Below are 22,365 nucleotides of genomic sequence, written 5' to 3'. Positions count from 1 at the left end.
CTTTTATTGAGGACATTACCAAACAATCCATTTCCAGAATAAACATACTGCACTTGTAAGACAGCAGCTTTTTTATGTTTTTATGTTTTTATGTTGTAACCCCTTTGATAAGATTCTTCTTGGGCTTTGTCAGTACTTGGGTCTATTTATGAAGCAGCAGATCTGACATTCAGCATACATTTTTTGCAGGTGATTCTTCCAGGTTCTTGCATTTTAAATGTCAGTGAATAATTCACACCCAGAATATGCTCAGTGAAAGTCACATTCATTGCTTTAAAAACAGATGCCTTAGTGTAGCTAACATGGTTATACCATGCGGGGGATTTTTGTACTTTTCATGATCCAATAAAATGGTAACTGTCAGTAAACTTATGGCATTGTACAAAACATGTGTCTGGTAACTGTGCAGCCTGTTCAGTGCACTTTAATGCCACTGGAAAGCCTGGTGAAATAATATTTAACAAGAAAAACAGCAACTTAGATTGCCTGCTCTTGGTTACTACACTTTGTACATCGTAAATAATTTTTGCACTACTTTAGTCAATATCGCCAGTGAAAAGGATGATGCAGGACGCCGGCGGATTAGGTAAGGCTCTATTTACTATTACTATTTACTACTTTACTATGCTTTCCCATAGGTTTAACTACCCGGAGTGTGACTCGGGGTTACCGCTTTCAGCAATTTTTTTCTACCCCGAGTCACACTCAGGGTTACCGCTAGGAAGGTTAATTGTACAAGATGATCTTTTCAAGATGATTGTTGATCTCACTTTCTGCAATATTAGCGGTTAGGCTATCATGGTGTTTCAAAGGCTTTATTGTTCACTGATGCAGACTATAATGTGTATACTTATTTCTGCTTTTTATAAAAATGTATTAAAGTCAGCTAGCAAGCATTTTTAAATGAATTTCAGAAATTGAACCACTCATATTTCTCTCAGAAGAACTTTCACTTTAACTGGGCCTAGGTTTATATTGTACATGACAAAGAAGAGATAAACTTTGTTAACTACATGGTTTTTTATACACAAGCCAAAAAACTGCTTCCGACAAAGAATTTACAGAGGCTCCAGCTGGAGGATAATACAAAGCGTTAACAGCTCATCTGACAATTTTCTTCTTCAGATATTGGCCCAACATTTCTTGAATTCAATTTCAGTTCCACCCTTCACTCCGTTTATTTCTTTTCTCTCTAAAAGCTTCACTTCTTTTATTCATCTGCCCTGGATTTAAATCTACTTTCTTCATAAGGGTTCCAAAAACAACAAACAATGTATATGGCTCATTCTGTGTGCTTTGTATGTATGGGGACAGGTGGAGGAATCACAACATATGGTGAGGGAAGCAGAAATTATACACAACTGGAAGTGTTGGATACCAGCAATGTCTGTGACCAGAGCATATTCATCCAAATTGCAATCTAGAAAGTAGCTACATCCTGCTTCTGTATATAAGGGGATAGCAAAATTAGTAAAAGTTGTGCACCTGCCAGTCACACAAAAAGATGGACATACTATTATTTAACACACCCACTCTCTAACCAATTCTAATATGTGACAAAGTACACAAAGGGTCTGATTTATTAAAGCTCCCGAAAGAGAGAATAAATTTTCACCAGTGAAGCTGAGTGATCCAGCAAACCTGGAATGGATCTGGTCCAGGATTGAAAACATTTGTTAACAAATAGTAAATAGCCTTTAGGAAATCCATTCCAGGTTTGCTGGATCATCCAGCTTCACTGGTGAAAATGTATCCTCTCCAGCCATGGAGAACTAATTATTCAGGCCCAAAGTTTCTATTTATAAAGCAGTGAATCTGTCATTCACAAAACATTCTCTGGTGGAAAATTTTTTATTTCCATGTGTTTGTAATGGCAACGACTGTCCACCGGAGAATGCTGAATGTCAGGCTCACCACTTTTTAAATAGATAAAAAAAAACAATGCTTCCTTTTCTATTATATCTAAGTGCACACCACTCAGCAGAAGCAAATGGTGAGCTGTCTTATGAGCTAATAAACTATTATATCCTGCTGTGGTATGTGTGTGTATATGTCTGTTTATTTTTTCTTTTGTTTTGTTTAATCCTACCTCTCTTTGTTCTTTAATTATATTGTCATACAGCCAGTAGGAGCAGAAAAAAACTTAAATGGTCCATGTCAGAAGGTTCCATTCTCATTTCAGGCAGACGAGTGCATCAGCTGCTTGTTTCTGTATAGGTGTTAGCAGCAATTGGCTCTTTGAACGTTAGTGAATCTTGCTAGACCTCTTGAAGGTTAGCAATGGGCTATTGGAGAAAAATCTTCTTTGTTCTACATAATTTATGTATATTTATTTATGTGAGTTATCACTTCTGTGTGCATTTTCATATTATGTAAGCCTGCGTATATTTACTGTACCCTAATGAGTAAATGCTCGTATTATAAAAATATGTTCAGAAGAACTGCTGACTCTGGGAGCTGGGAAAGTGTTAGATATGTACTATTACTTTCTTAGGAAAGCTTTGGCAATCTCATTAAAGATTCATGTTTACAAATCCATAGAATTAGATGTGCTTAAAATCCTTCCACTCAACCCAGCTCTGAACATCTCCTCATTTCATCATACAGGTATTGCAGCATATTATAAATAATATTTGTACATAATATCTAGAAATTAGATGTTTTGTTTTTTTTTACATTTTAATGGACAAAAGAATGCACATTTGGTGCAATTCTGACTTTCTGTTTTTCCCAAGATGTGTGGATAAGCAGCTTAGAGGATAGGGATACCTTCATAGTATTAATAAACTATACTATACAGTGAGATATGGACCCTTGTCTCATCATTTCCTGCACCTGTCACAGCCATACATTATTTTACATAAAAATCACAGGCAATAAATGAACATATGAAGCCATACGAAACAGATACACTAACTGTCAATTAGAAACATATTTTCTTCACCTCCTAATATTTTAAAGTGACAAACATAGAGGTAGCGGTGCATGCCATGCCAAAAAGTGAACGCCCAGACAAGGTTGTGGCTAAAGGATATTATCTAGTAAAAAAACTGTATATCTGTATATATATATATTGCAGACTCCAGTGCAGGTGAGCAGTGCAGTGCTTTAAAGTAAAAAAACTAGTAATCTGTAATCCTGTATAAACTTATATCTCCGTATTTATTTTTACAAAGCATCAATAAACAATCAAATTTTTCACGCATTTAATAGGAACAGGCATTGCTGTGTGGATCCTGGTGGTTAGCTGACCCCAAAATATCTAGTCAATATTTAAGCCATACAAGTCTCTTATAGTTTTAAACTCCCCCCCCCCCTCAAAAAAAGAAAAAACACCAGCAGAGCACTCTGTCTACCTGTTCAAACAGACAAGAGAATCAAGCTTCTATCAACAATTCTGTACATCCTCTACAGTCCACAGCTTACTTATGAAAAAAAAATTGCCGCCAGGCTATTTGAAGAGGAAAATAAATGGATAGTATAAAATGTTTTATATTATTATTTCCATCCCTATAATGTGACATTTCCATTGACATAAACAAGTGTTCTTATAGTGGCTTTGCCATCCAACTTAGTTGGGGCTCCCAGGCTAATGATATTAAAAAGTAGTATACGTTTTTTCTCTTTGGTTATTGCTATGTTTTGTACTTTTTTATTTTGTGTTTTGTACACTGTAAATATCAATAAACAAAGTTGTAAGTAGTATATAAATGTCTATAAACATGGTATTCTAAAGAAGATCTCTTTAAAAAAATAAGGGAACTAAACCGTTTCCAAAGATTCTAGTCCTTAAATGTTCCATCTAAAAAGCAGCAAGATCTCCTTGTTGGAAATCCAAAGCCAGTGGGAACAGGTAACTTCACTGCGTGCATTTTAGACTTTTGATTTTCAACTTTGTGCTTTTATGCTACTTTTTAAATACTCTGTACTTCCTTCTTACTGGTCTTAACCTGGCTTAAGCCATGTGCATAAACTAGAATTTATTTGCCCAAGATGAGTGTTCGTCATCTCGCTGATCATCCCAGGTGAAAATTGAATGTTTGTTCTCCAAAAGAAATGACAACTGTTATTTCCTAATAGAGAGAACACAGTTGGGCCTCTATCTCCCTTCCTCCCCTCTCCATAGAGGATAACACTTATGTCTGTACAGCATGTGTTCATTTTACTGTCACTAAAATTAATACATATTTTGCTAATGTTCTTTGTAGTTGGAGTCAAATGTCTCCCCATGTCCACAATGTCTTTTAGGCGGACCAATTGTGTCAAGTCTAGGTCTATTCTGTTCTTTATGGACAGATGTATGGATAAAATATATGATGACGACAAGGGATACAGGTATTTTTCAGTACATTGGTAAGGTATGTGTCCTAAATCTATTATTGTCATCTGGGACTTTGAATTTATACATTGCTATGAATTAGGAAGTGGGAATTAAAGCCTCATTGTAGCTGCTAAAGCAGTCGGACTGTTTCTTCTATGTACAGCAGGACTTCATTTTAGAACTGCTTAGACTTAAGTTAGGAATAAATTCTTGTTTAACAATAACTATTATCTCTAATTTAGATTTCTTCCAAAGCGACTCTCAAGTTTTTATGAAATGTATCAAGAAAATGGTGATTTATATTTAAGATTTGTTCCAATAATAATGTACGGTTTTTGTACATTGGCCACATGTTTACCATCTGGCAGGATAAATTGTTGTAATAATTCCATAATGATATCAATAGTAAGGTGAAGGATGGTGAATGATCTGAAGTTCAGTATTCAACAATGTGAACAACTCATCTATGTATAAAACTTTACTTTTGGAAACTATGATATTTATAAGTGGTAAAGTTAAACAAGATTTGTATACAAAACCTGGAAATGGAAATAAATTGTTACATTACTTTTACCATATGAATGTAATTATATCAATCTTATAAGAAGAGAACTTAAAAATGGATAAAGAGTTGTGAAGCTCTCAAAAAAACTTTGGACTCTCAGACAAAATATTTTCCTGTATTGAATAAGCATTAGAACATTTTAGGTGATAGTACAATGATTCCAGCATTTCAGAAATATGATATGATTATTTTAAAACTAGTCCCTTGCCACATTTAAGGCCCAAAATGAATGGGTTTACCTCCATTTTTATACAATGTTCTGTAATAAAGAAGATACATTGTTTAAAATTCTTTTGTAATGTATATGATAAAATGCAATTGTGGTTTGTTCTAGATAGAAGAAACAACACAGAAATTCAAAGACCATATAGAATATCTAAAGTATTGTTGCCTAGGCATCACTGCACCAATTTTTTTGTTTTTGTGAATAGTGCTTGTGTATTTATGTTTTCCAACATATTAGAACAGGCAAACAAAGTCTTCATTCAAAAAGTGGCCACAAATAAAGGTAATGTACTTGAACAAATGGGACATTTAAGTCTACAAGGAGTGTTTTCCCAGCCTTTAAACAGCTACGTTTAAAATTTCTATTAATTCCAATAGGCTAGTTTACATCAGAGCATTTTTGGGTGTTTTCTCAATCGACTGCAAAGACAGTGCAGCTTTTGATGTTTGGATAGTGTGAAAATGCTAATGAATGCCTCCAAAATTGCATAATGGTCACAAAATCCTTGAAAATGCCTATAATATATCAGAAATGTCCCAATTAAATGAATAAGGCATTTGGAAGTGTTTGTAGTAGTTTCAAAGTGTTGTTTTGAGGCTTTTTAGGCACTTTTTTTTAGCTATTTGGGGTCATTTATGGGTGTTTTCTCCTATTCTACCACTTCTCTACTATAAAGTTTGGCTTAAAACACCTTTAAAGATTACAATTTGTACAAAAGGCTGTATGGGCATTTAAAAGATTTTAAAAGTCACATCAGTCTGGACTTAGCCATACACAGTATGTTTATTCTTCTCATCAAAATTAACAAAAACTACATAACAACATTTATCACCAACACTTCAAATCCTTGAGATTTAGAATCAGGTATTGCAGATTAAGTGACAGTGATTGAAACCTGTCTTGTTTAAACCTCAGATATCCAGGGCTTGATGTTCTCTTTGCTAATGACATGTGAGATGTGATCTTTCCAAGATCAATAGAGCCCTTTAAGTTCTTCAGAAAGAAGGTTGTGAATGCCTTTGAGTCTAGTGAAGGATTTTCAAGGATCACTAGATTATTTCAATTTAATCTCTCAGTGTAAAGAAAATTATCTATAGGTGACATTGATTTCAAATGATGGCTAATTTGTTCAAGTCTGGCTGGCATGACAAAAGCCAGTCTAGATCTGTTTGATGCTAAAAAAAAAATTCCAATTTTAAAATGGTCCATTTACAAAGGTATACCCATATACATATTGTAACTGAGTAAATTGTGTATGAAGACATGGGCATAATTCTATCTATGGAAAACTTATAAAATTCTACTAAAGGTAAATATAAATGAAAAAAAATCAAATATAATAAAATTAAAAAGTTAAAAAAATATTGAAAAGGAAAATTTTTCTTGTGTTTTCTTCAAATACACATCACCTTTATCTGTAGACACTGTTTAAATAAAGATCTAATATCTGCATTTAAATGTGTTGAAAACCTTAATATTTTCAATGGGATGCACATAACTTTTCCAATGACTGTAAGTGGTATACATGCTCTTTGCAGTTATTGTTCAAATATAGGGGCAGACTACTGCTACAGTCTCATAACTATGAAAAACTTTATAAAGATGGGAGGGTTAAGAGATAGATTAGGAAACATCAAATGGTATTTTTGGTGTTGGAAGTATTTGAAAGTGTAATTTCTGGCTTGAAGAAGGACAAATGAAATGAGCTGGAACTGTTGCATTTTAATGTATGGATGTAGGAAACAAATAGTAGTTAAAAACTTTTATGCACCTTTACTAGTCCTCTATATTGCCTTTAAAAATGCAGCAATTTACAGGTTGGGTAAAAAAGGTTTAAAGTGACTAAAATTTAAGAAAAAGTAAATTTCAAGCGCAGGCTATTTATTGAACATCTATTTTAAATCATATATTTGATGTTGTCTGACTTCCACTTTCTCTGGATTTAGTTTGTTAACTATCATTTAGTATATTAGACCACAAGATGTCACTGCCATTCCATGGATTATACTAACCTGCCTGGTACCTTGAAAGAACCATGGCTGTGTTTGTGCTATAAAATGGATACTGACATCCAGGTTCGGACTGGGTTACCTGGGTGGAAGTGGGAAGGAAGACCTACTTCACAGAAAATTATTGGTATAGATAACCGAAAAAAGGCATGCTTAGAAAGACATTGTTTAACAGTAGCTGTTTATTCTACATCTATATTCAAAAGGAATTAAATGGGTTTCTCAGTAGCAGAATAGTCAGCCCTACCTTAAGTTCTTTGGTACTATACATACATTAAACATACCCCATTCATATAAAAAATGTCAAAGTGTTGCTGTATAGACACAAAAGTCATTCTGAGATTGTCACTATGGAACAAGATAATGTCAGATACTGTTCATGATTGTTTTACATTGATATACTGACATATAAATGTTCTGTAATCAGCATAACCAACACTTATTCCTGAGTTAATAACATATACAGGCCTTCCCGGGACCAGTCTATATGGTGGATATGTCTTACAAAGGGGATAAGAAGTTGCACTAGGAGTATGGCTATATAGATCTGTATATTGGGCATCATTTTTCAAGTCTGAGCCTTTTCATAGTGCACACTGCACACAGTTGCTGCTGTGCTTGTGTCCACAATATATCTTGAAATTATATTCTCAGAAGTAATAGTTTTACAGACCCACACAAACTATAGGACCAAGTCTAATTTTTAAACTTTATTTGTGCTTTTCTGTCTTAGCCTACTTTCAGGAAACTTCATTAAACTGCTTGAAAGCTTCTTCTGAGCTAATAAATACTTTAGTAAGTATGTAATGTATGGCCTCTTACAGGGTATAGTGATCAGAACTATGTAATCTATACCATAATGATAAATATGCAGGGGTCAGGAGTAGGGAGCAAGTTTTTAAAAATCGATCTCGCAGCGAATTTGGACGTTTTAGCTTACAGAAATTTTAAACGAGAGCGTCCAGTGTAATGTCGCTGATTGAGGTCAAATTTTAAATAAAAGAAAAATCTCTAGTGCTGGGAATCTTCTCAATGAATACGGTCGTGGCCGCATTCATTGTGAACAGTGTGCGATCCCCGGCACTAGAGGGTAATTGTGCCAGGGATCTTCTCAATAAATACGTAACATCTAGTGCCCCCCAGAGGCAAACAGGAGGATTCCCAGGGAATCACCTGAATCCCCTGTGAATCCTCCTGTTAAAATTTCCTCGATCTTCCAATAGTTTCGCGAAATCGGTTTGCCGAAATTTCGCTGAACCATCGGAAGTTCAAGGACAGTTTCGCGAGAATGCCGGAGGCATCCCTAACCAGGAATATGTAACATACAATAGTGTGCAGAGTGCAGTGATTAGGGTTAACTAACATAGAGCCTCTTACATAGTAGTTGGGGAAACAATTGTTTTAAAATGTCCTGCATTATAGGTCATTGGGAGGAAAAAAGGGTCACACACAGTATAGAGTAACAAGAAAATAGTGTAAGGAGGTAAAAAAGCTTAGTGAGAAATACTGTATGGTATAGTATAGTATAGTAGGCTCCCATGCAATCACTTGGAATAAGTATATAGAATAGAGGGTGGGAAGGGTTGCTGTTGCTCAGTGGCTGTACTGTTCTCTACGATAATTGTAACCTGCAGATGACAGATTCCTGCAAACTCTTCTTTGTTGTACAGGAGGCAATTACCTAGCAATAGCTAATGGGCAGAGTAGCTAACACCTGGTGGGTGCCTATGAAAACTGCCATCGGCTGATAGAATTTTATAGCCTCTCTGCTCCCAGTCACCAGTGCCTGTTGTACCGTTAAGCTAAGCTGATCTGTTGCTGGTGTGTTATTTGTTAGATTTACTTTTGTTGGTTTTACCTGTTCCTGACCTTGCGACTTTATGCAGCCTGGACCAGCGTCTTGCCTGTGCCCCCGACTCTGGTATGTTTTTTCCCTTGGATACCTTATTAGGTGTACCGAATACCTATGTATGGCTTCTGGCTCTGTATTCTGGACTTCCCTCTGCTGGAATCTTGGTACCCCATTATCTGTGGACTCCTGATCCTCTCCCAGTCCTTTGCCTTACGCTATCCCTTGCGCACAGAATTCCTAAAGGAATCAATGTGCTGGGACTACACAACTAGCCACCCAAGGCTTGCTATAGGCGAAGAGAGCGGTGTTAGATTGGGGGACTGGTGTCTGGCAAGCACCAGGGCCTTACATTCACAGCCCACATTCTTGATACAAGGGATCTATGATTCTCACCGAAGGACGGGTTGAAATTGAAAAACAGTCAATGACACCAAAAATGTTCTGTAATACTTGTCAATGCCTGGTGCTATGTGTCTTAAGAAAAAAAAATGCTATGCCACTGATAAAAAAGGCCTATCCCAGGACTGGTTTGTAAGCAGGGGGTCTGGATGGTGGCCAACCAAACATCAATGGTGTCAGCTGAACCTTCGTTTTACTTGTAGAACTCAGAATAGAGTGGTAGGGTGGGGCAGAAGCAATGCCTAACACTTCAGGTTAAAAGTAAGGTAGGCTAGCATAGTTTTTCAAGTAGTCAGAATCTGACACTGCAACATGGGTAAATTCAGTACAGAGAGCAATGCCCTATCCTAAGGTCCTGATCACACTAACCAGCCCTGCAGTTTCAACCCAACACTCAACTTATCTTTACCTCTTTTTAGGATACTCATATTACATACCATAGGATGCTCAGTGCCAAATATTACCTTTTCCTAAATAAAATGTACTATCCCCGAAACTCTGTTCCTGAAAACTGGTGTTTTTGGATACCTAGTTGTGAAATGTTTAATAATTCTCAAAGTCCTAATAGCCCATTCATTTGCATGATCTGGTGTAACACAATGTATGTTGATAGGCAATGTGCATGCATTAATGCAACACAATAGGTTTGATAGGTGTGAATGGGCCCCTAGGCAATAGACATATTGTTGCTCCATTCCCCATATATTTAGACCATGAAAACGTTAACATGCTAGTGCCATTTTTAAAATTAGGTTCAATATTTTCAAATCTTTCCCTAAAATAATACCTGGCAACATTGACATAAATGTCCTGGTCCAGGAATTTCCTGTGGCAGGGCTGTGAAAAAGTTCACACATGGAACCAGGAAGAACTCTTCTCATAAGCCAAGTGCTATACAACCAGGGAACTACCATGGTCCAGGGACTCTCCACATCCAGATTGAACTTTTAAAACTTTATTCACTGAGTCATAAACTCTAATGTATGCTACATCAATACTCACAACACCATCTTTTGAACATTTTCTTTGAGCACCTTTATAAAGACCTTCAGAAAATAGATGACTCCCAGAAGACAAACATCTCCATTCACCCAACTATGGGTCACTAGGTCAAACAGGCTGGGGTAGTCCTTCTAACCAGGCCTTCAAAAGAGCCCTGCCTTAGCTAATGTTGCCTTTTTTAACTCCAGGCAAAGCAATTCTAACTCCTGGGGAAGTATGGAAATCTTCCAAAACATCCCAAGTAATGGTTTCTCTACCAAATGGGCTCCCACATAAGAAAACAACTTAGGAACAACATAAAGAAGCTACTTTCTTCCCCACTTCACACTGATATTCCCACTACTTGCCTTTTTACGTAAACTCACAGTGCCATCTATTTTAGAGAATTTTAACACAGCTCAAAACATTCACTTGCCAAGGATTTTTCAATATATTTAGTGTATTTTAGATCTGCTGAACCCAGAAATTACATCAGTTAAATTGAATTGGCTCTAGTTCTTGTGATACAGGAATCAGAATAGACGATTTTACGAACAACAATAAATAACACAGCATATTATTATCAATTTTTATTTACACCAATGTTTTGCATTTTATTTAATAAATGTAGCATTATTTTCATAAAACTTTTTATTCATACATTTTTTTACAGAAACATGAGTTCTTCAAGAAGTTGTTTAAATGACCATAATGTATTTTGCTACATTTGTGGTGAATACTCTCAACAAAAACAGAGAAGAAACATTACAGAATTTGTGAAACAAGCATATCTTACATTTTTATGTTAAACTGGGGGACCAAGATAAGTATTGGGCTCCCCATATGGTATGCAAAACTTGTGTAGAGTGTCTACGTCAGTGGAAAAATGGAAAACTGAAAAGTTTGAGATTTGGTGAACCTATGGTATGGTGAGGCCCAAAAATCATCATAATGATTGGTATTTTTGTGCTGTGAATGTTAAAGGTTTCAGTCGTTACAAGAAAAACAAGTGGGACTACCCTGATTTGGAATCGGCAAGACGACCTGTGCCGCATGGTGCTGATGTTCCCATACCAGTGTTCAGTACACTCCCTGATATTCCTGTATCCGACATGGAGGATATACAGGGTTTGGAGTGTAATCCAGGAGTTAGCAGTGGAAGTGAATATGAAGTGTTTCATCAAACCAGCAGTTCTCCCAAGAAGAGCTCAATGATTTAATAAGTGACCTAAGTCTGTCAAAACAAGCACATCAACTTTTAGCATCCAGACTTAAAGAAAAGAACTGTCTGAGACCGGATGTTAAAATAACGGTTTATATGACAAAAGAGGTGACACTCCTACCATATTTTAGTGAAGATAGAGACAGTTTGTGTAGTGTTGTAACATCCCTGGACTACTAGCCCATATGGGAGTACCAGAATACCGAGCAGAAGACTGGCGGCTTTTCATAGACAGTTCCACTCGAAGTTTGAAATCTGTTTTACTGCATAATGGCAACTGCTATGCATCAATTCCAATTGGTCACTCAACAAAAACTTAAGAAGAGTATGAAAATATCAAAATGGTATTACAAAAGTTTTGCTATCATGAACACCAATGGTCCATATTTGTTGATTTCAAAATGGTGAACTTCCTACTTGGACAGCAAAGTGGATACACAAAGTACCCATGTTTCATCTGCTTGTGGGATAGTAGAGCAAAGCAGGATCACTGGAAAAAAGTGACATGGCCTCCAAGGAAAAACATGAAAAAAGGTGCAGCGAACATCAATAACGAGCCAATGGTTGATAAAGAAAAAATCATTCTCCCTCCACTACACATAAAGTTGGGATTAATGAATCAATTTGTTAGAGCTTTGTACAAGGACAGTGATTGCTTCAAATACATTTGTAGATTCTTCCCTGGATTGAGTATTGAAAAATTAAAAGCAGGAATCTTTGATGAACCCCAGATTCGGAAGCTGATAAATGATTCAAATTTCACAAAATACTTGACTGATACTGAGGCTTCTGCCTGGCACAGCTATGTCATGGTTGTCAAGAACTTCTTGGGTAACCATAAAGCACAAAATTATGAAGAACTGGTACAAAACTTGCTCTTAAACTTTAAAAATGTAGGTGCTTCTATGAGCATAAGTACATTATCTCCATAGCCATGGCGATTTCAGTGAGGAACAAGGGGAGAGGTTCCATCAGGATATAAAAGGTGATAGAAGGTATCCGGGCAGATGGGATAGACACATGATGGCAGAATACTGCTGGAGCCTTCAACGTGATTGTCCTGATCATCAGCATAAAAGGAAATCACCCAAACTGAGAGGGAAATTTAAAAGCAGATTACAATGTAATCTGCTTTTAAATGGTTTTTACAGTACAAAAACACCACAAAACATGAAATAAAAATAAAAGTACATTTTTAATTTTCTATTTTATTTTAAGAATACATTGTTGTCTATTATTTCATTATTTTTTAAAATTATTATTTATATTTATGTATTATATTATAATTTATGATTATAATAAAAAAAAATATATAATTATCATACCCGGGAGTTAATCCTAAGAATTACAGGCCCACATTATAAATAAAATATTCTATTAAAAAAAAAGGGTCACTTTTTGCATCAAAAAACTGACAGAATTAGGGGGGTTTATTTTGCTTAATTTTCATGTTTTATTAGTTTTCTATGAGGTTTCTTATTGAGGTCATTATTTCAAAAACTAGGGCGAATCTAGCAAAACCAATACAATATTTGGAATCTGTGCATCAAACATAACCTAAAATGACTTTAACCTGTTTGGCAAGAAACTATTTGTTGACCAGTGAATCACAGCACTTACTTCCCTAGACAACCTACATTTTTTTTTTGCAATGCTTTAGCAACATCTACTGTCACAAGAAGGGTAACTTTCATTTTTTTAGGGAAAATATTTTAAATCTCCTTACTCCCTTACAATACCACTACTTAAAGATTCTAAGAATTTTCACTGTACATAAAAGGGTAGAGAACCCCTTTATGTAGGGTAAAAATTTTGTTTTTTTTTTGTTGTTTTAGGTGCAACACCCGTTTAAAAAAAAAAAAAAATGGTGCAGCACCGCCCCCTATTGAATAGGAGCGCAAAGCCTCCCGGGATACCTACAACAGGCATCCCAGGAGGCACTTGGGCGCTCCTTCTATGCATGCCCGAGCATCTCATGCGCAGAAGGAACCTTTTTTCTGAAAGAGAAAAATTTGCCGATCTGACGCATGCGCAGTGATTGGCAAAACGTCACCTGATCTCGAGCCTGGGTCGGTTGACCTAGGATGAAGAACACGGAAGAGAAGACGAAGATGGCGGTGCCCGGAGCACGGGTTCAGGGGCAGATGTGGGGACGATGCAGGACCAGATTCCAGACACCCCTGGAGTGATCAGACTGCCCTGAGGACTTGGAGGTAAGTGTGTTTTTGTTTTTTCGTTTTTGCGTATAGTTCCTCTTTAAGTAAAAAAAAAATAATGCACTTTCAGCATTAATGGACTTAATGAGCCCTTCAATGCATATTTTGCAGGCATAACCCTCTGTTATCAGAAGGCCCGCTCTGAGAAACATCATGCAGCCATTGACAAAATGAATATCATTTAGTTAGGGTCTTAATCTTCCAAAAATGACCACTGAAACTCAGTGAGGTTTTTTTTTTTTTAATGCAATATTATGAAGGATGGATGAAAAGTTTAGAGCAAATTAAATTACTTTAGCAGTTAAAGGTAAATGTAAAAAAAAAAAAACAAAGAACAGATTCTAAAGCAAGAACTAAAAGAGGGACATTTAAGGAGAAATGTGGGACAGATGGATTTGGTTGAATTTCAATAAATATCAGTTGGAAGTTTTTTAAAAATACACTGGCCATTTCTTCTCGTAGTTACTACACATAATGAACAATTTTACAGACACCATGAATAAATATTGCAATATTTTGCACAGCCTTAAAAACTGGTGCATTTGAATACATTGTAGCAATAGAAAATATAGGCAGGGACAGTTTCATATTATGGCCAGTTTAAGGGTTTGCAGAATTAACCTAGAAACCTGTATTGTATGTTTTCATATATCTATCCATAATAAATCTAATTATTTGTAATTTAAGATGTTACATTTGTTGAATTATTCAAAGAATACATTTTGATCATGTCAGAAATATAGAAATGGCATGAGTCCTGTGTACTATTTATGTATGTTCCAAAGGAAAGTAACTGTCTCTATTCATTCTTACCCAGTGATTGGTGTTGTAGTAGCAATAGAGTTGTAGAAATCCAGGAGAGGGAATGTTTGAGTAGTTTTGTCAGGATACAACAGACTGGAATTCAGACTTCAGTGCGTTTCTAGAAAGAAGATCCACAGGTATTTTTTCTGTATTTGAAGTACTTTAAAGGGATAGAGCAAGACATAGGGAAATGTACACATTGCAGAACTTTAGTGTATATATTTATACAGGTAGTCCCAGGGTTACATACGAGATAGGGACTGTAGGTTTGTTCTTAGTTGAATTTGTATGTAAGTTGGAACAGGTACATTATTTTTCTATATGCAATTAGGACAGATGTTTGTCTCAACATATTGATAGGCAGCATGGTGTCAGTTACTGTATAAAATCCTCACTGTGAGTTAATCAGAAACAAAGCAAAAGAAAAAAAGTAATTCAAACCGCCCCTTCCCCCTATGAAGCCTCCGTCCTGAACATGAACAGCAGGGAATACCCGTTTGTATCTAGGAGTTGTCCATTTGTCAGATGTCCTTAACTCGGGGACTACCTGTACTTTGTTTCTTAGATTTAGCATTTTGATGCCTGAGGTGGACTTTAAAATATATCCCATGGAAAATATCTAATTTTAATTTTCAGAAAAAAATACAAAAATACCAAAGTACAAGTACAAATGTACAAAAGAAAAGTACAAATGTATTTTAATAGAACGATCCTGAGTTTTTATAAGTGCACAATTGCACAATTTTCTAAAGATTGGACACTCCTTACAAAGTTAAATATTTAGTTATTTTTATTAATATAAAGTAAACAACTACTGCAGAAAAGAGGGTGTTAAAAAGATGTCTAAATGTATTAATATACAGTTGCATTGTATTCCTTAATATATAAAACATAGGAATAAGGATGATTATGTCTGCCGGGTTTGATTCACAGGAGGTTCTTCAAATCTAAATTGAAATCCACAAACCCCTAACTTAGTAACACATTCTATTAAAGTCTGTGGGGAGTAAATTTTGGTTCTACAATCTAGCTATAAGGCAAACCTTTGTCAGAGTGATCATGGGGATCTGGGCACTGCCATGGGGGACATTTAACAAACCAAGAAACATAAATACCATACAGCAGGGAGAGGGCCCTTTTGTTGTGACCTTAAAGGTCAATGTGGAAAAACCACAAACATTTTAAATAACATGCTTGGGGAATGACTTTAAACTGCATGTGTTATAGAGCTGTGTGATATTCAGACAGCATCAGTTTCATTGTATGCTGGCATTACTTATTTTGGATGAGTAAATGATTTCTTTACATGTTAAGGCTACGTCTACACTAATGGTAATTTTAAATGCAGATTTTGTTTGAGTTTTTAAGTGTTTTAAACCACTGGGCCATTTCCTATAAAGTGGGGTGCCAAGCCTATTAAAGGGCCTTGTTTCAATATTACTGAGCGAACCCACTCTGATACATTGGCAAATGCCTGCAAAAACCATGAGGTCCATATGAAGGAGTAAAATTACTTTACCATGGACAGGACCAAAATATATGGATATGATCTGTTTACTTTTGAGGAATCACATCTTCAGAAGGCATGGGACACCATAGGGTCTGATTTATTAAAGCTCTCCAAGACCAGAGGGGATAAACTATCATGGGAGAACATGGGTGGTCCAGAACACCTTGAATTAATTTCTTAAAAACATTTGCTAATATTTGATAAATGTTTTTAATCCTGGACCAGACCAGGTTTTCTGGATCACCCAGGTTCACCCACGATAGTCTATTTTCTCCTGTCTTAGAGATGTTTGAGAAAATCATGACCATGGTGTGTAAGACCTGGGTTCTGTAAAAATGGATCACTTGTTTGTTATCATTTTCCTGATATCTTTTACTGATAGATGATATATATATTAGTGTCAGATGTTCATCCCTCTCTGCCTCTGATATTTAAACAGCTCAGTCAAAGAATCCTAAGGGATAATTTTAAAAAGCCATGTATATAAATATATATGTATTATAGAGTATATTAGGCTGGAGTTGGAGATATATATTTCCTTTCAAATAGGGTCTGCAACAATTACAAAGTTACAGAGCTCTGCATTTTTCCATGTGGTACAAGTCAGGGTACTGAAGGAAAGCAGTGGTAGACATCCCTACCAAGGTCAAAGGGAAAAAAGCCTTAGGACAAGAAAGCAATAGACAATGCTCTGCAATAGGCTTGCAGTTTAAAATGGCTAAGACATTGTTCATTTGAGAAATGTCCTAGTTAAAAAAAGAATAAATAAAGATATATAATAACCCTGAGCATAAAATAAAATATGTACAAAAACACTAAATATTCTTAGTAGGTCCACCCAAAAGTAATATTCTATATTTCACTTTATGTCCTATTTTATTTAAATTGTTCTTAAAGATGTGTGTATTGCTTGTAAAGTGACTGGACAAGGTTGGTGATTAGTTTTGGGTTGGCTGACCCGAATCAATGTCACTATTTACGTACACATCACATAAATTTTGGATACTGATGAACATTTCTTTTTTTTAGTTAGGGACAGCAACTTGATCGTTCTTGCCAAAAGTAATTGAATGTAAAAGTTGTGCGTGTCCCTTGGTAAAAGAGGACACGCTGGACAAGTGAACTGTCAAGATCAAACAAAACATCTATTTTTGCGGTTTTAACTTTTAGGAAAGCTTTGGTGAATATTCGCCTTTGTAGTTTAGCTGTCCATTTAAATGTTTGACATTCAAATCAATGACAAACAAAGCATCACTAAAAATAACTTGCTCTGCAGTACATGGTATCCTCGCGTGTTTTTCTACATAATACTGTATATTAATTTTCTTTTTATGACGCTTTAATCCATTTGGGACTATCTTTTTTGCCTATTTCATAAGGCAAGAATGCACATTATAACATCCCACTGTGCTCTACAAGAAATCTAAACTTTTAACCCATATCAAAAACATTTTGCGCACACAGGGCAATGTTTAGTTTTATTTACTTTCATATGCTGATATATAGCACATTTCCTCATTTTATATGAGAATGAAAACTGCTCAGCCTAATAGAGTGAATAAAAACTGTATTTTTTTACATGAAATCTGCTTACTAGATTTATAATATTTACTAGCAACCCATTCCCTAGTACAGGAAGATTTACAAAAAGCCACAGTTGACCTAATCCTATAGTCAGTAGCACAGAGGGAGCATCTCCCCATTTTGGGGACCATTTATCACTGTTGGTTTGTTCAGTCATAAAACAGTAAAATGTTCTGTTAAACTAAATTGAATAGCAGTAAGGACTCACTTCTTACATGCTACCATTTTTTCTAATTAGCCAATGGCTCGCCCTAATATTATTGTTGTTTCCTTTGTTTACTATTAATATTGTTTATTCCACAACCCTGTTGATAAGGACCAGGGCCTGGATATATGACCAGATATGCAGTTGAGGCAATGAGAGGCAAAATACATTTTAATGTGCTTGCAACCTGCCTTCTTCATGGCCGATCTGGACAACTGCCAAATATTTGCACTTAATTCTATTGTTTTGTACAAACCCTTATTTCTAGACTACATCATATTCAGATACGCCCTAGTGCTAAGATTTAGATCTCTTATGCTCTTTCCCCTTGTTCCTATTATGATCTTTGTACTAGGGAATTACAGTAGATACTGCATATCACAGAAACTCTTTTTCTGCAAATATTGCCACTTAGAAATTAACTAAACCAATCATATTTCATGTGCTTACAGGAAGGAATGAAAAATAGCAAGCGCTGTATGAAAAAGTTACTCTACTCTTCCATGAGTATGTAATGAAGTGGTTTAAGGGTGCCCATATTATTTTTTGAATCACTGACCCTAAGTAGGTGGCTCAGATTTTCAGCTAATTGTAGCACAACGTTTTAGGTGTGAGACTAGAACTAATAAATCCAAAATATTAGCTTCACTTTACAGAAATTAGCATTTTTAGCATAAGTTTAGCAATGGCTGTTCACACTTTAGGTCTACACAAGTGTATTGTGATGCCTTACAATGCTGGCATTAGTTTGTAAATAAAATCCTGTGCAGTCCACTTGCATCCTGGGACTAGGCTGTATTAGCTTAAAATTCAACCCTGCTTATCCTAGTGCTTAGATTTACCATGTCTCATCCACTCACCAAATGTCAAAATTTGTAACATGGTCTAGCATCAGGAGCTTAAAGCCGCGTACACACATGCAATTCTTGTCATTGGAAAGGATCTTTCACGATCCTTTCCAACTATAAGACGATAAGAACTGCACTATGCATGAACGAGTGCTGTTCATAAAGCACCGTTCTGCTCTATGCAGAGGGGAGGAGGAGAACGACAGAGCGGCAATCTGCTGCGCACTCTTCCCCTTCCCTTGCATTAGGATCGCTCGTCGTTCATCGTCTGTGGATCTGCCAGTACAGATCCACGAATGATAAATAACGCGGGCTGTACACACGCCAAATTCTTACCCGATATAGGCCCTGAGCCGATTATTGGGCGAGAAAAATTTAACGTAGCCTAATGTTTGTAAGTCAAGTACCCAAGTACCTTGGACTAAGGTACCAAGGGGGCTTTACCATACAGGGATCTGTTTTAAAGGCTGGCATAGATATTTATAACCACAGTGCTAAAAGGTAGACATTTTTGGGTGCAGTCTTGGTCCTTGAATGTCCCTGAAAAGATTTTGTGTTGTACCTAAAGATTTATCATATGCGCTTCATAACCTTTTTGAAGGTGGTTATTCTTTTTGGGTTTAGATTTCAATGGCTTCTCCCTTTTAAAAGGAAATCTTTATGCATAAAGTGGAACAGTGGAACAATGGAGGCCTTCCCTGCCTCCGCTTTTTTGACGGGTGCTAAAAACAGCAATACAATATTTAATGCTATAATCTGTGTGAATTCATCAAATACAATGCTGGCCAGGAGTGACTTTTGATAGCATTATAAATAAACACCTGATAATAATGAATGGCAAGGGATTTTGATGGTTTGATGGGATTTTGATCATCCAAACAGCAATTTACTCTATTATATAGCTGTATTACCAATCACCCTGGAATATTCCCTATTTATGCAGGGCTGTACCTTGTGTCCCTGCTGTGCACTTACTCTTACCTGTCCTTATTAGTGGAAGTCATTTTCTCAAACCTATGCCTAATCGATAGGTTTTTCTGCTTTTTCCTGGACTGCATTGTTTGTCTGTCTCTGACTTTTTGTCCAACTGACCATGCCGTGGATTATTCCCGTGTTTGTACCTTTTTGTCTTCTTACCATTGGTATATTACCTCTGCTACTGCTCTCTAAAACTGATCTTTATATGAACTTGACCTGGCCACCAGTCTGCCAACTCTACTAGAGATGTGTAATAAGTATTTTGGAAAAGATTAGGATAGCAGAACAACAAATATTCAAAAGGATTTAAGAGACCCTGCACTACTACTGGGAAACCTGGAATATTGAATATGAAAATCATCATGTAGTAAAATCTGTTGGCTATAGTGCATCATAGTCTAATGGAAATAAAGTAAATAGTGCTAACATTAAACCACCTACCAGGGCACACTCATTGAATTGTGGAGCCCAGTATGTCCTTTTCTTTAAAATAAACTCATATAAATAATCATTTTTTATGTCCTTAGGCCTTCTGAACACAGATCCCTTCAAAAGGCAGGAGATGCATGCAAGTACATGTAGTAGTGTAGCAAAGAACCAATTGGTGAATTAAAGTACAACTTCTGGCATTCAGCAGGCTTGATCCACTGTTGTGTCTCTAGAAGGGAATCCACCTAAAAAACACTAAAACAATTTCCTGGAGTAAATGCATGAAAACAGGAGGTGGCTGATAAAAGCTTGCAGAGCTTCAGCAATACTGAGATACAGGATTGGTGAAAATAATTTAAAATATTTGTTAAAAATTACATTGCCAGTTGTTTGGAAAATGCACAGTGCTTTAACAAACTAAAGGTCATTAAAGTCTAAATCTACTTTAGTAACCGTATTTCTTTAAAAAATTGCCAAACCTTAATGCAGCTTTAATAGATTGCTTACACTTTGTAGTATTATGACGCAAGCCGGATCATGCTGTTTGCACTAATTGTAGTAAGTTGGTTTCTCTATGTAATAACCAGACCCATTATCTTAATGGTGTGGCTAACAACAGATTAATCTGTCAGTTTGTATTTAGTGAATATGCTGGCTCATACCTGCCATATTCTCTAAGTTAATTCTGGTTTCACAAAATGACTCACAGAGTGTCTCCTTTCTCACTTGAGTTTGCAATATTTTATTAAATTCCAAAGTGTCTTGTGCATTTGTTACTGTGCACACAATATTAGAGCTTGAACCAAATGCACACAGCAATTACTAACGGCTTTTTTTGCATAGTTTTCTATAAAGAACTGAATGAAAGGATGCAGTATGGTTTAGTGCTTTCAGACTTTCTATGGTAGCGCATTGTAAGGGTATATACAGACTGCCGGTATGAACCTTTTCTAACATTAACTTATGAATAGAGACAAATTTGCATGTTTGAATAGGAGCATTTAGTTGCCAAACTTGATTCAGTTTGACCTGCAGCGTGCACCTTTACTAAGTGGGTGAACTACATTAGAGTGTCCATTATTAGGCTTGCTGCTGTTTTTTTTAATAGTTTAATGTTCCTTTCAATAATATTAGAGCCACTAAAACCTCTGCAACCTTCCATCTCTTTGAGACATTTATAATGGATGCCAATTATAACTGAATAAAATCAAATGTTTCAATGCTTCAGTCTTATATAATTTAGGGATAAAATGTCTTGTTAAAATGAGTACAATTATTATTGCAAAAAAGGCATTCAACTTTATAGTGATTGATGGTCAGCACAAAATATCTGAAGCCGTAGTGGATTTAATTATGTTCTAGTTATTCTACAATACAAATATAAATGATAGTTAAAGAAATCTAAAATTGGGTGTTTATTAAAAATATAGAGGTAGAACTTTAAATGTACAAATGTTCACCCATTATATTTAGGAAACAGAAGAACTTTACAGAAAAGAAGGAGGCAAGAGTGTTAGGTTCTTGCTTGGAATATTCTGTGCTTCTTTATAGGCAGCTTATGAATGTTATCCGGATGAGCTGATACATAGTGCAGTGATAATAAACCCACAGGTTCCTATATTTGCTTCCTGTACTAAAAGAGAGGTCACTGGAAGTCTAATTACAACTTGTGGTTATGTCCACCGGAACGTTATATAGCTCTGCTTTTCTGCCGGGGTGCCATTAAGCACGAATAAATAGTTGGATGTACCTTGGATGTGGTGTACTGAATGCGAACTGAATTTTAATGACATTTGAAGCGTTACAATTCTAAAAAATAAAAAAGAACCGGTCATTTTGGATAACATTTAATTCATTAATATAGCTGGTGCTGGGAAGGTAGGAACATACAAGCCTTTTTTTCTTTTGTTCTTTTTTTGTAGACATACATTTATAAGTCTATTTATTTTTACATATACATGTAAAAACGATATGCTCAATAAAAATGATCTTAGGAATATGAGGTTTTAAAACAGTTCTTACAGTTTATAGTTCTTGTAGTTGTTTTGTAAACTAGAAACTGCAAATGTCCAAACTGCTTTTCTTCATTTCCCATTGTTGAAAAAATGTACTTTTTAATTTATGTATAAATTACCCATCCCTAATAAATACCTTATGATATTGCCAGTTCCCTCCTCAGTGCAGGAGCTGCTTGGATTGCTGACCATGCTAACCAT

This window comes from Pyxicephalus adspersus, chromosome 5, assembly GCF_032062135.1.
Source record: "Pyxicephalus adspersus chromosome 5, UCB_Pads_2.0, whole genome shotgun sequence".
In the NCBI taxonomy this organism is placed as follows: Eukaryota; Metazoa; Chordata; class Amphibia; order Anura; family Pyxicephalidae; genus Pyxicephalus; species Pyxicephalus adspersus.
Note: the sequence above shows the minus strand (reverse complement) of the source record.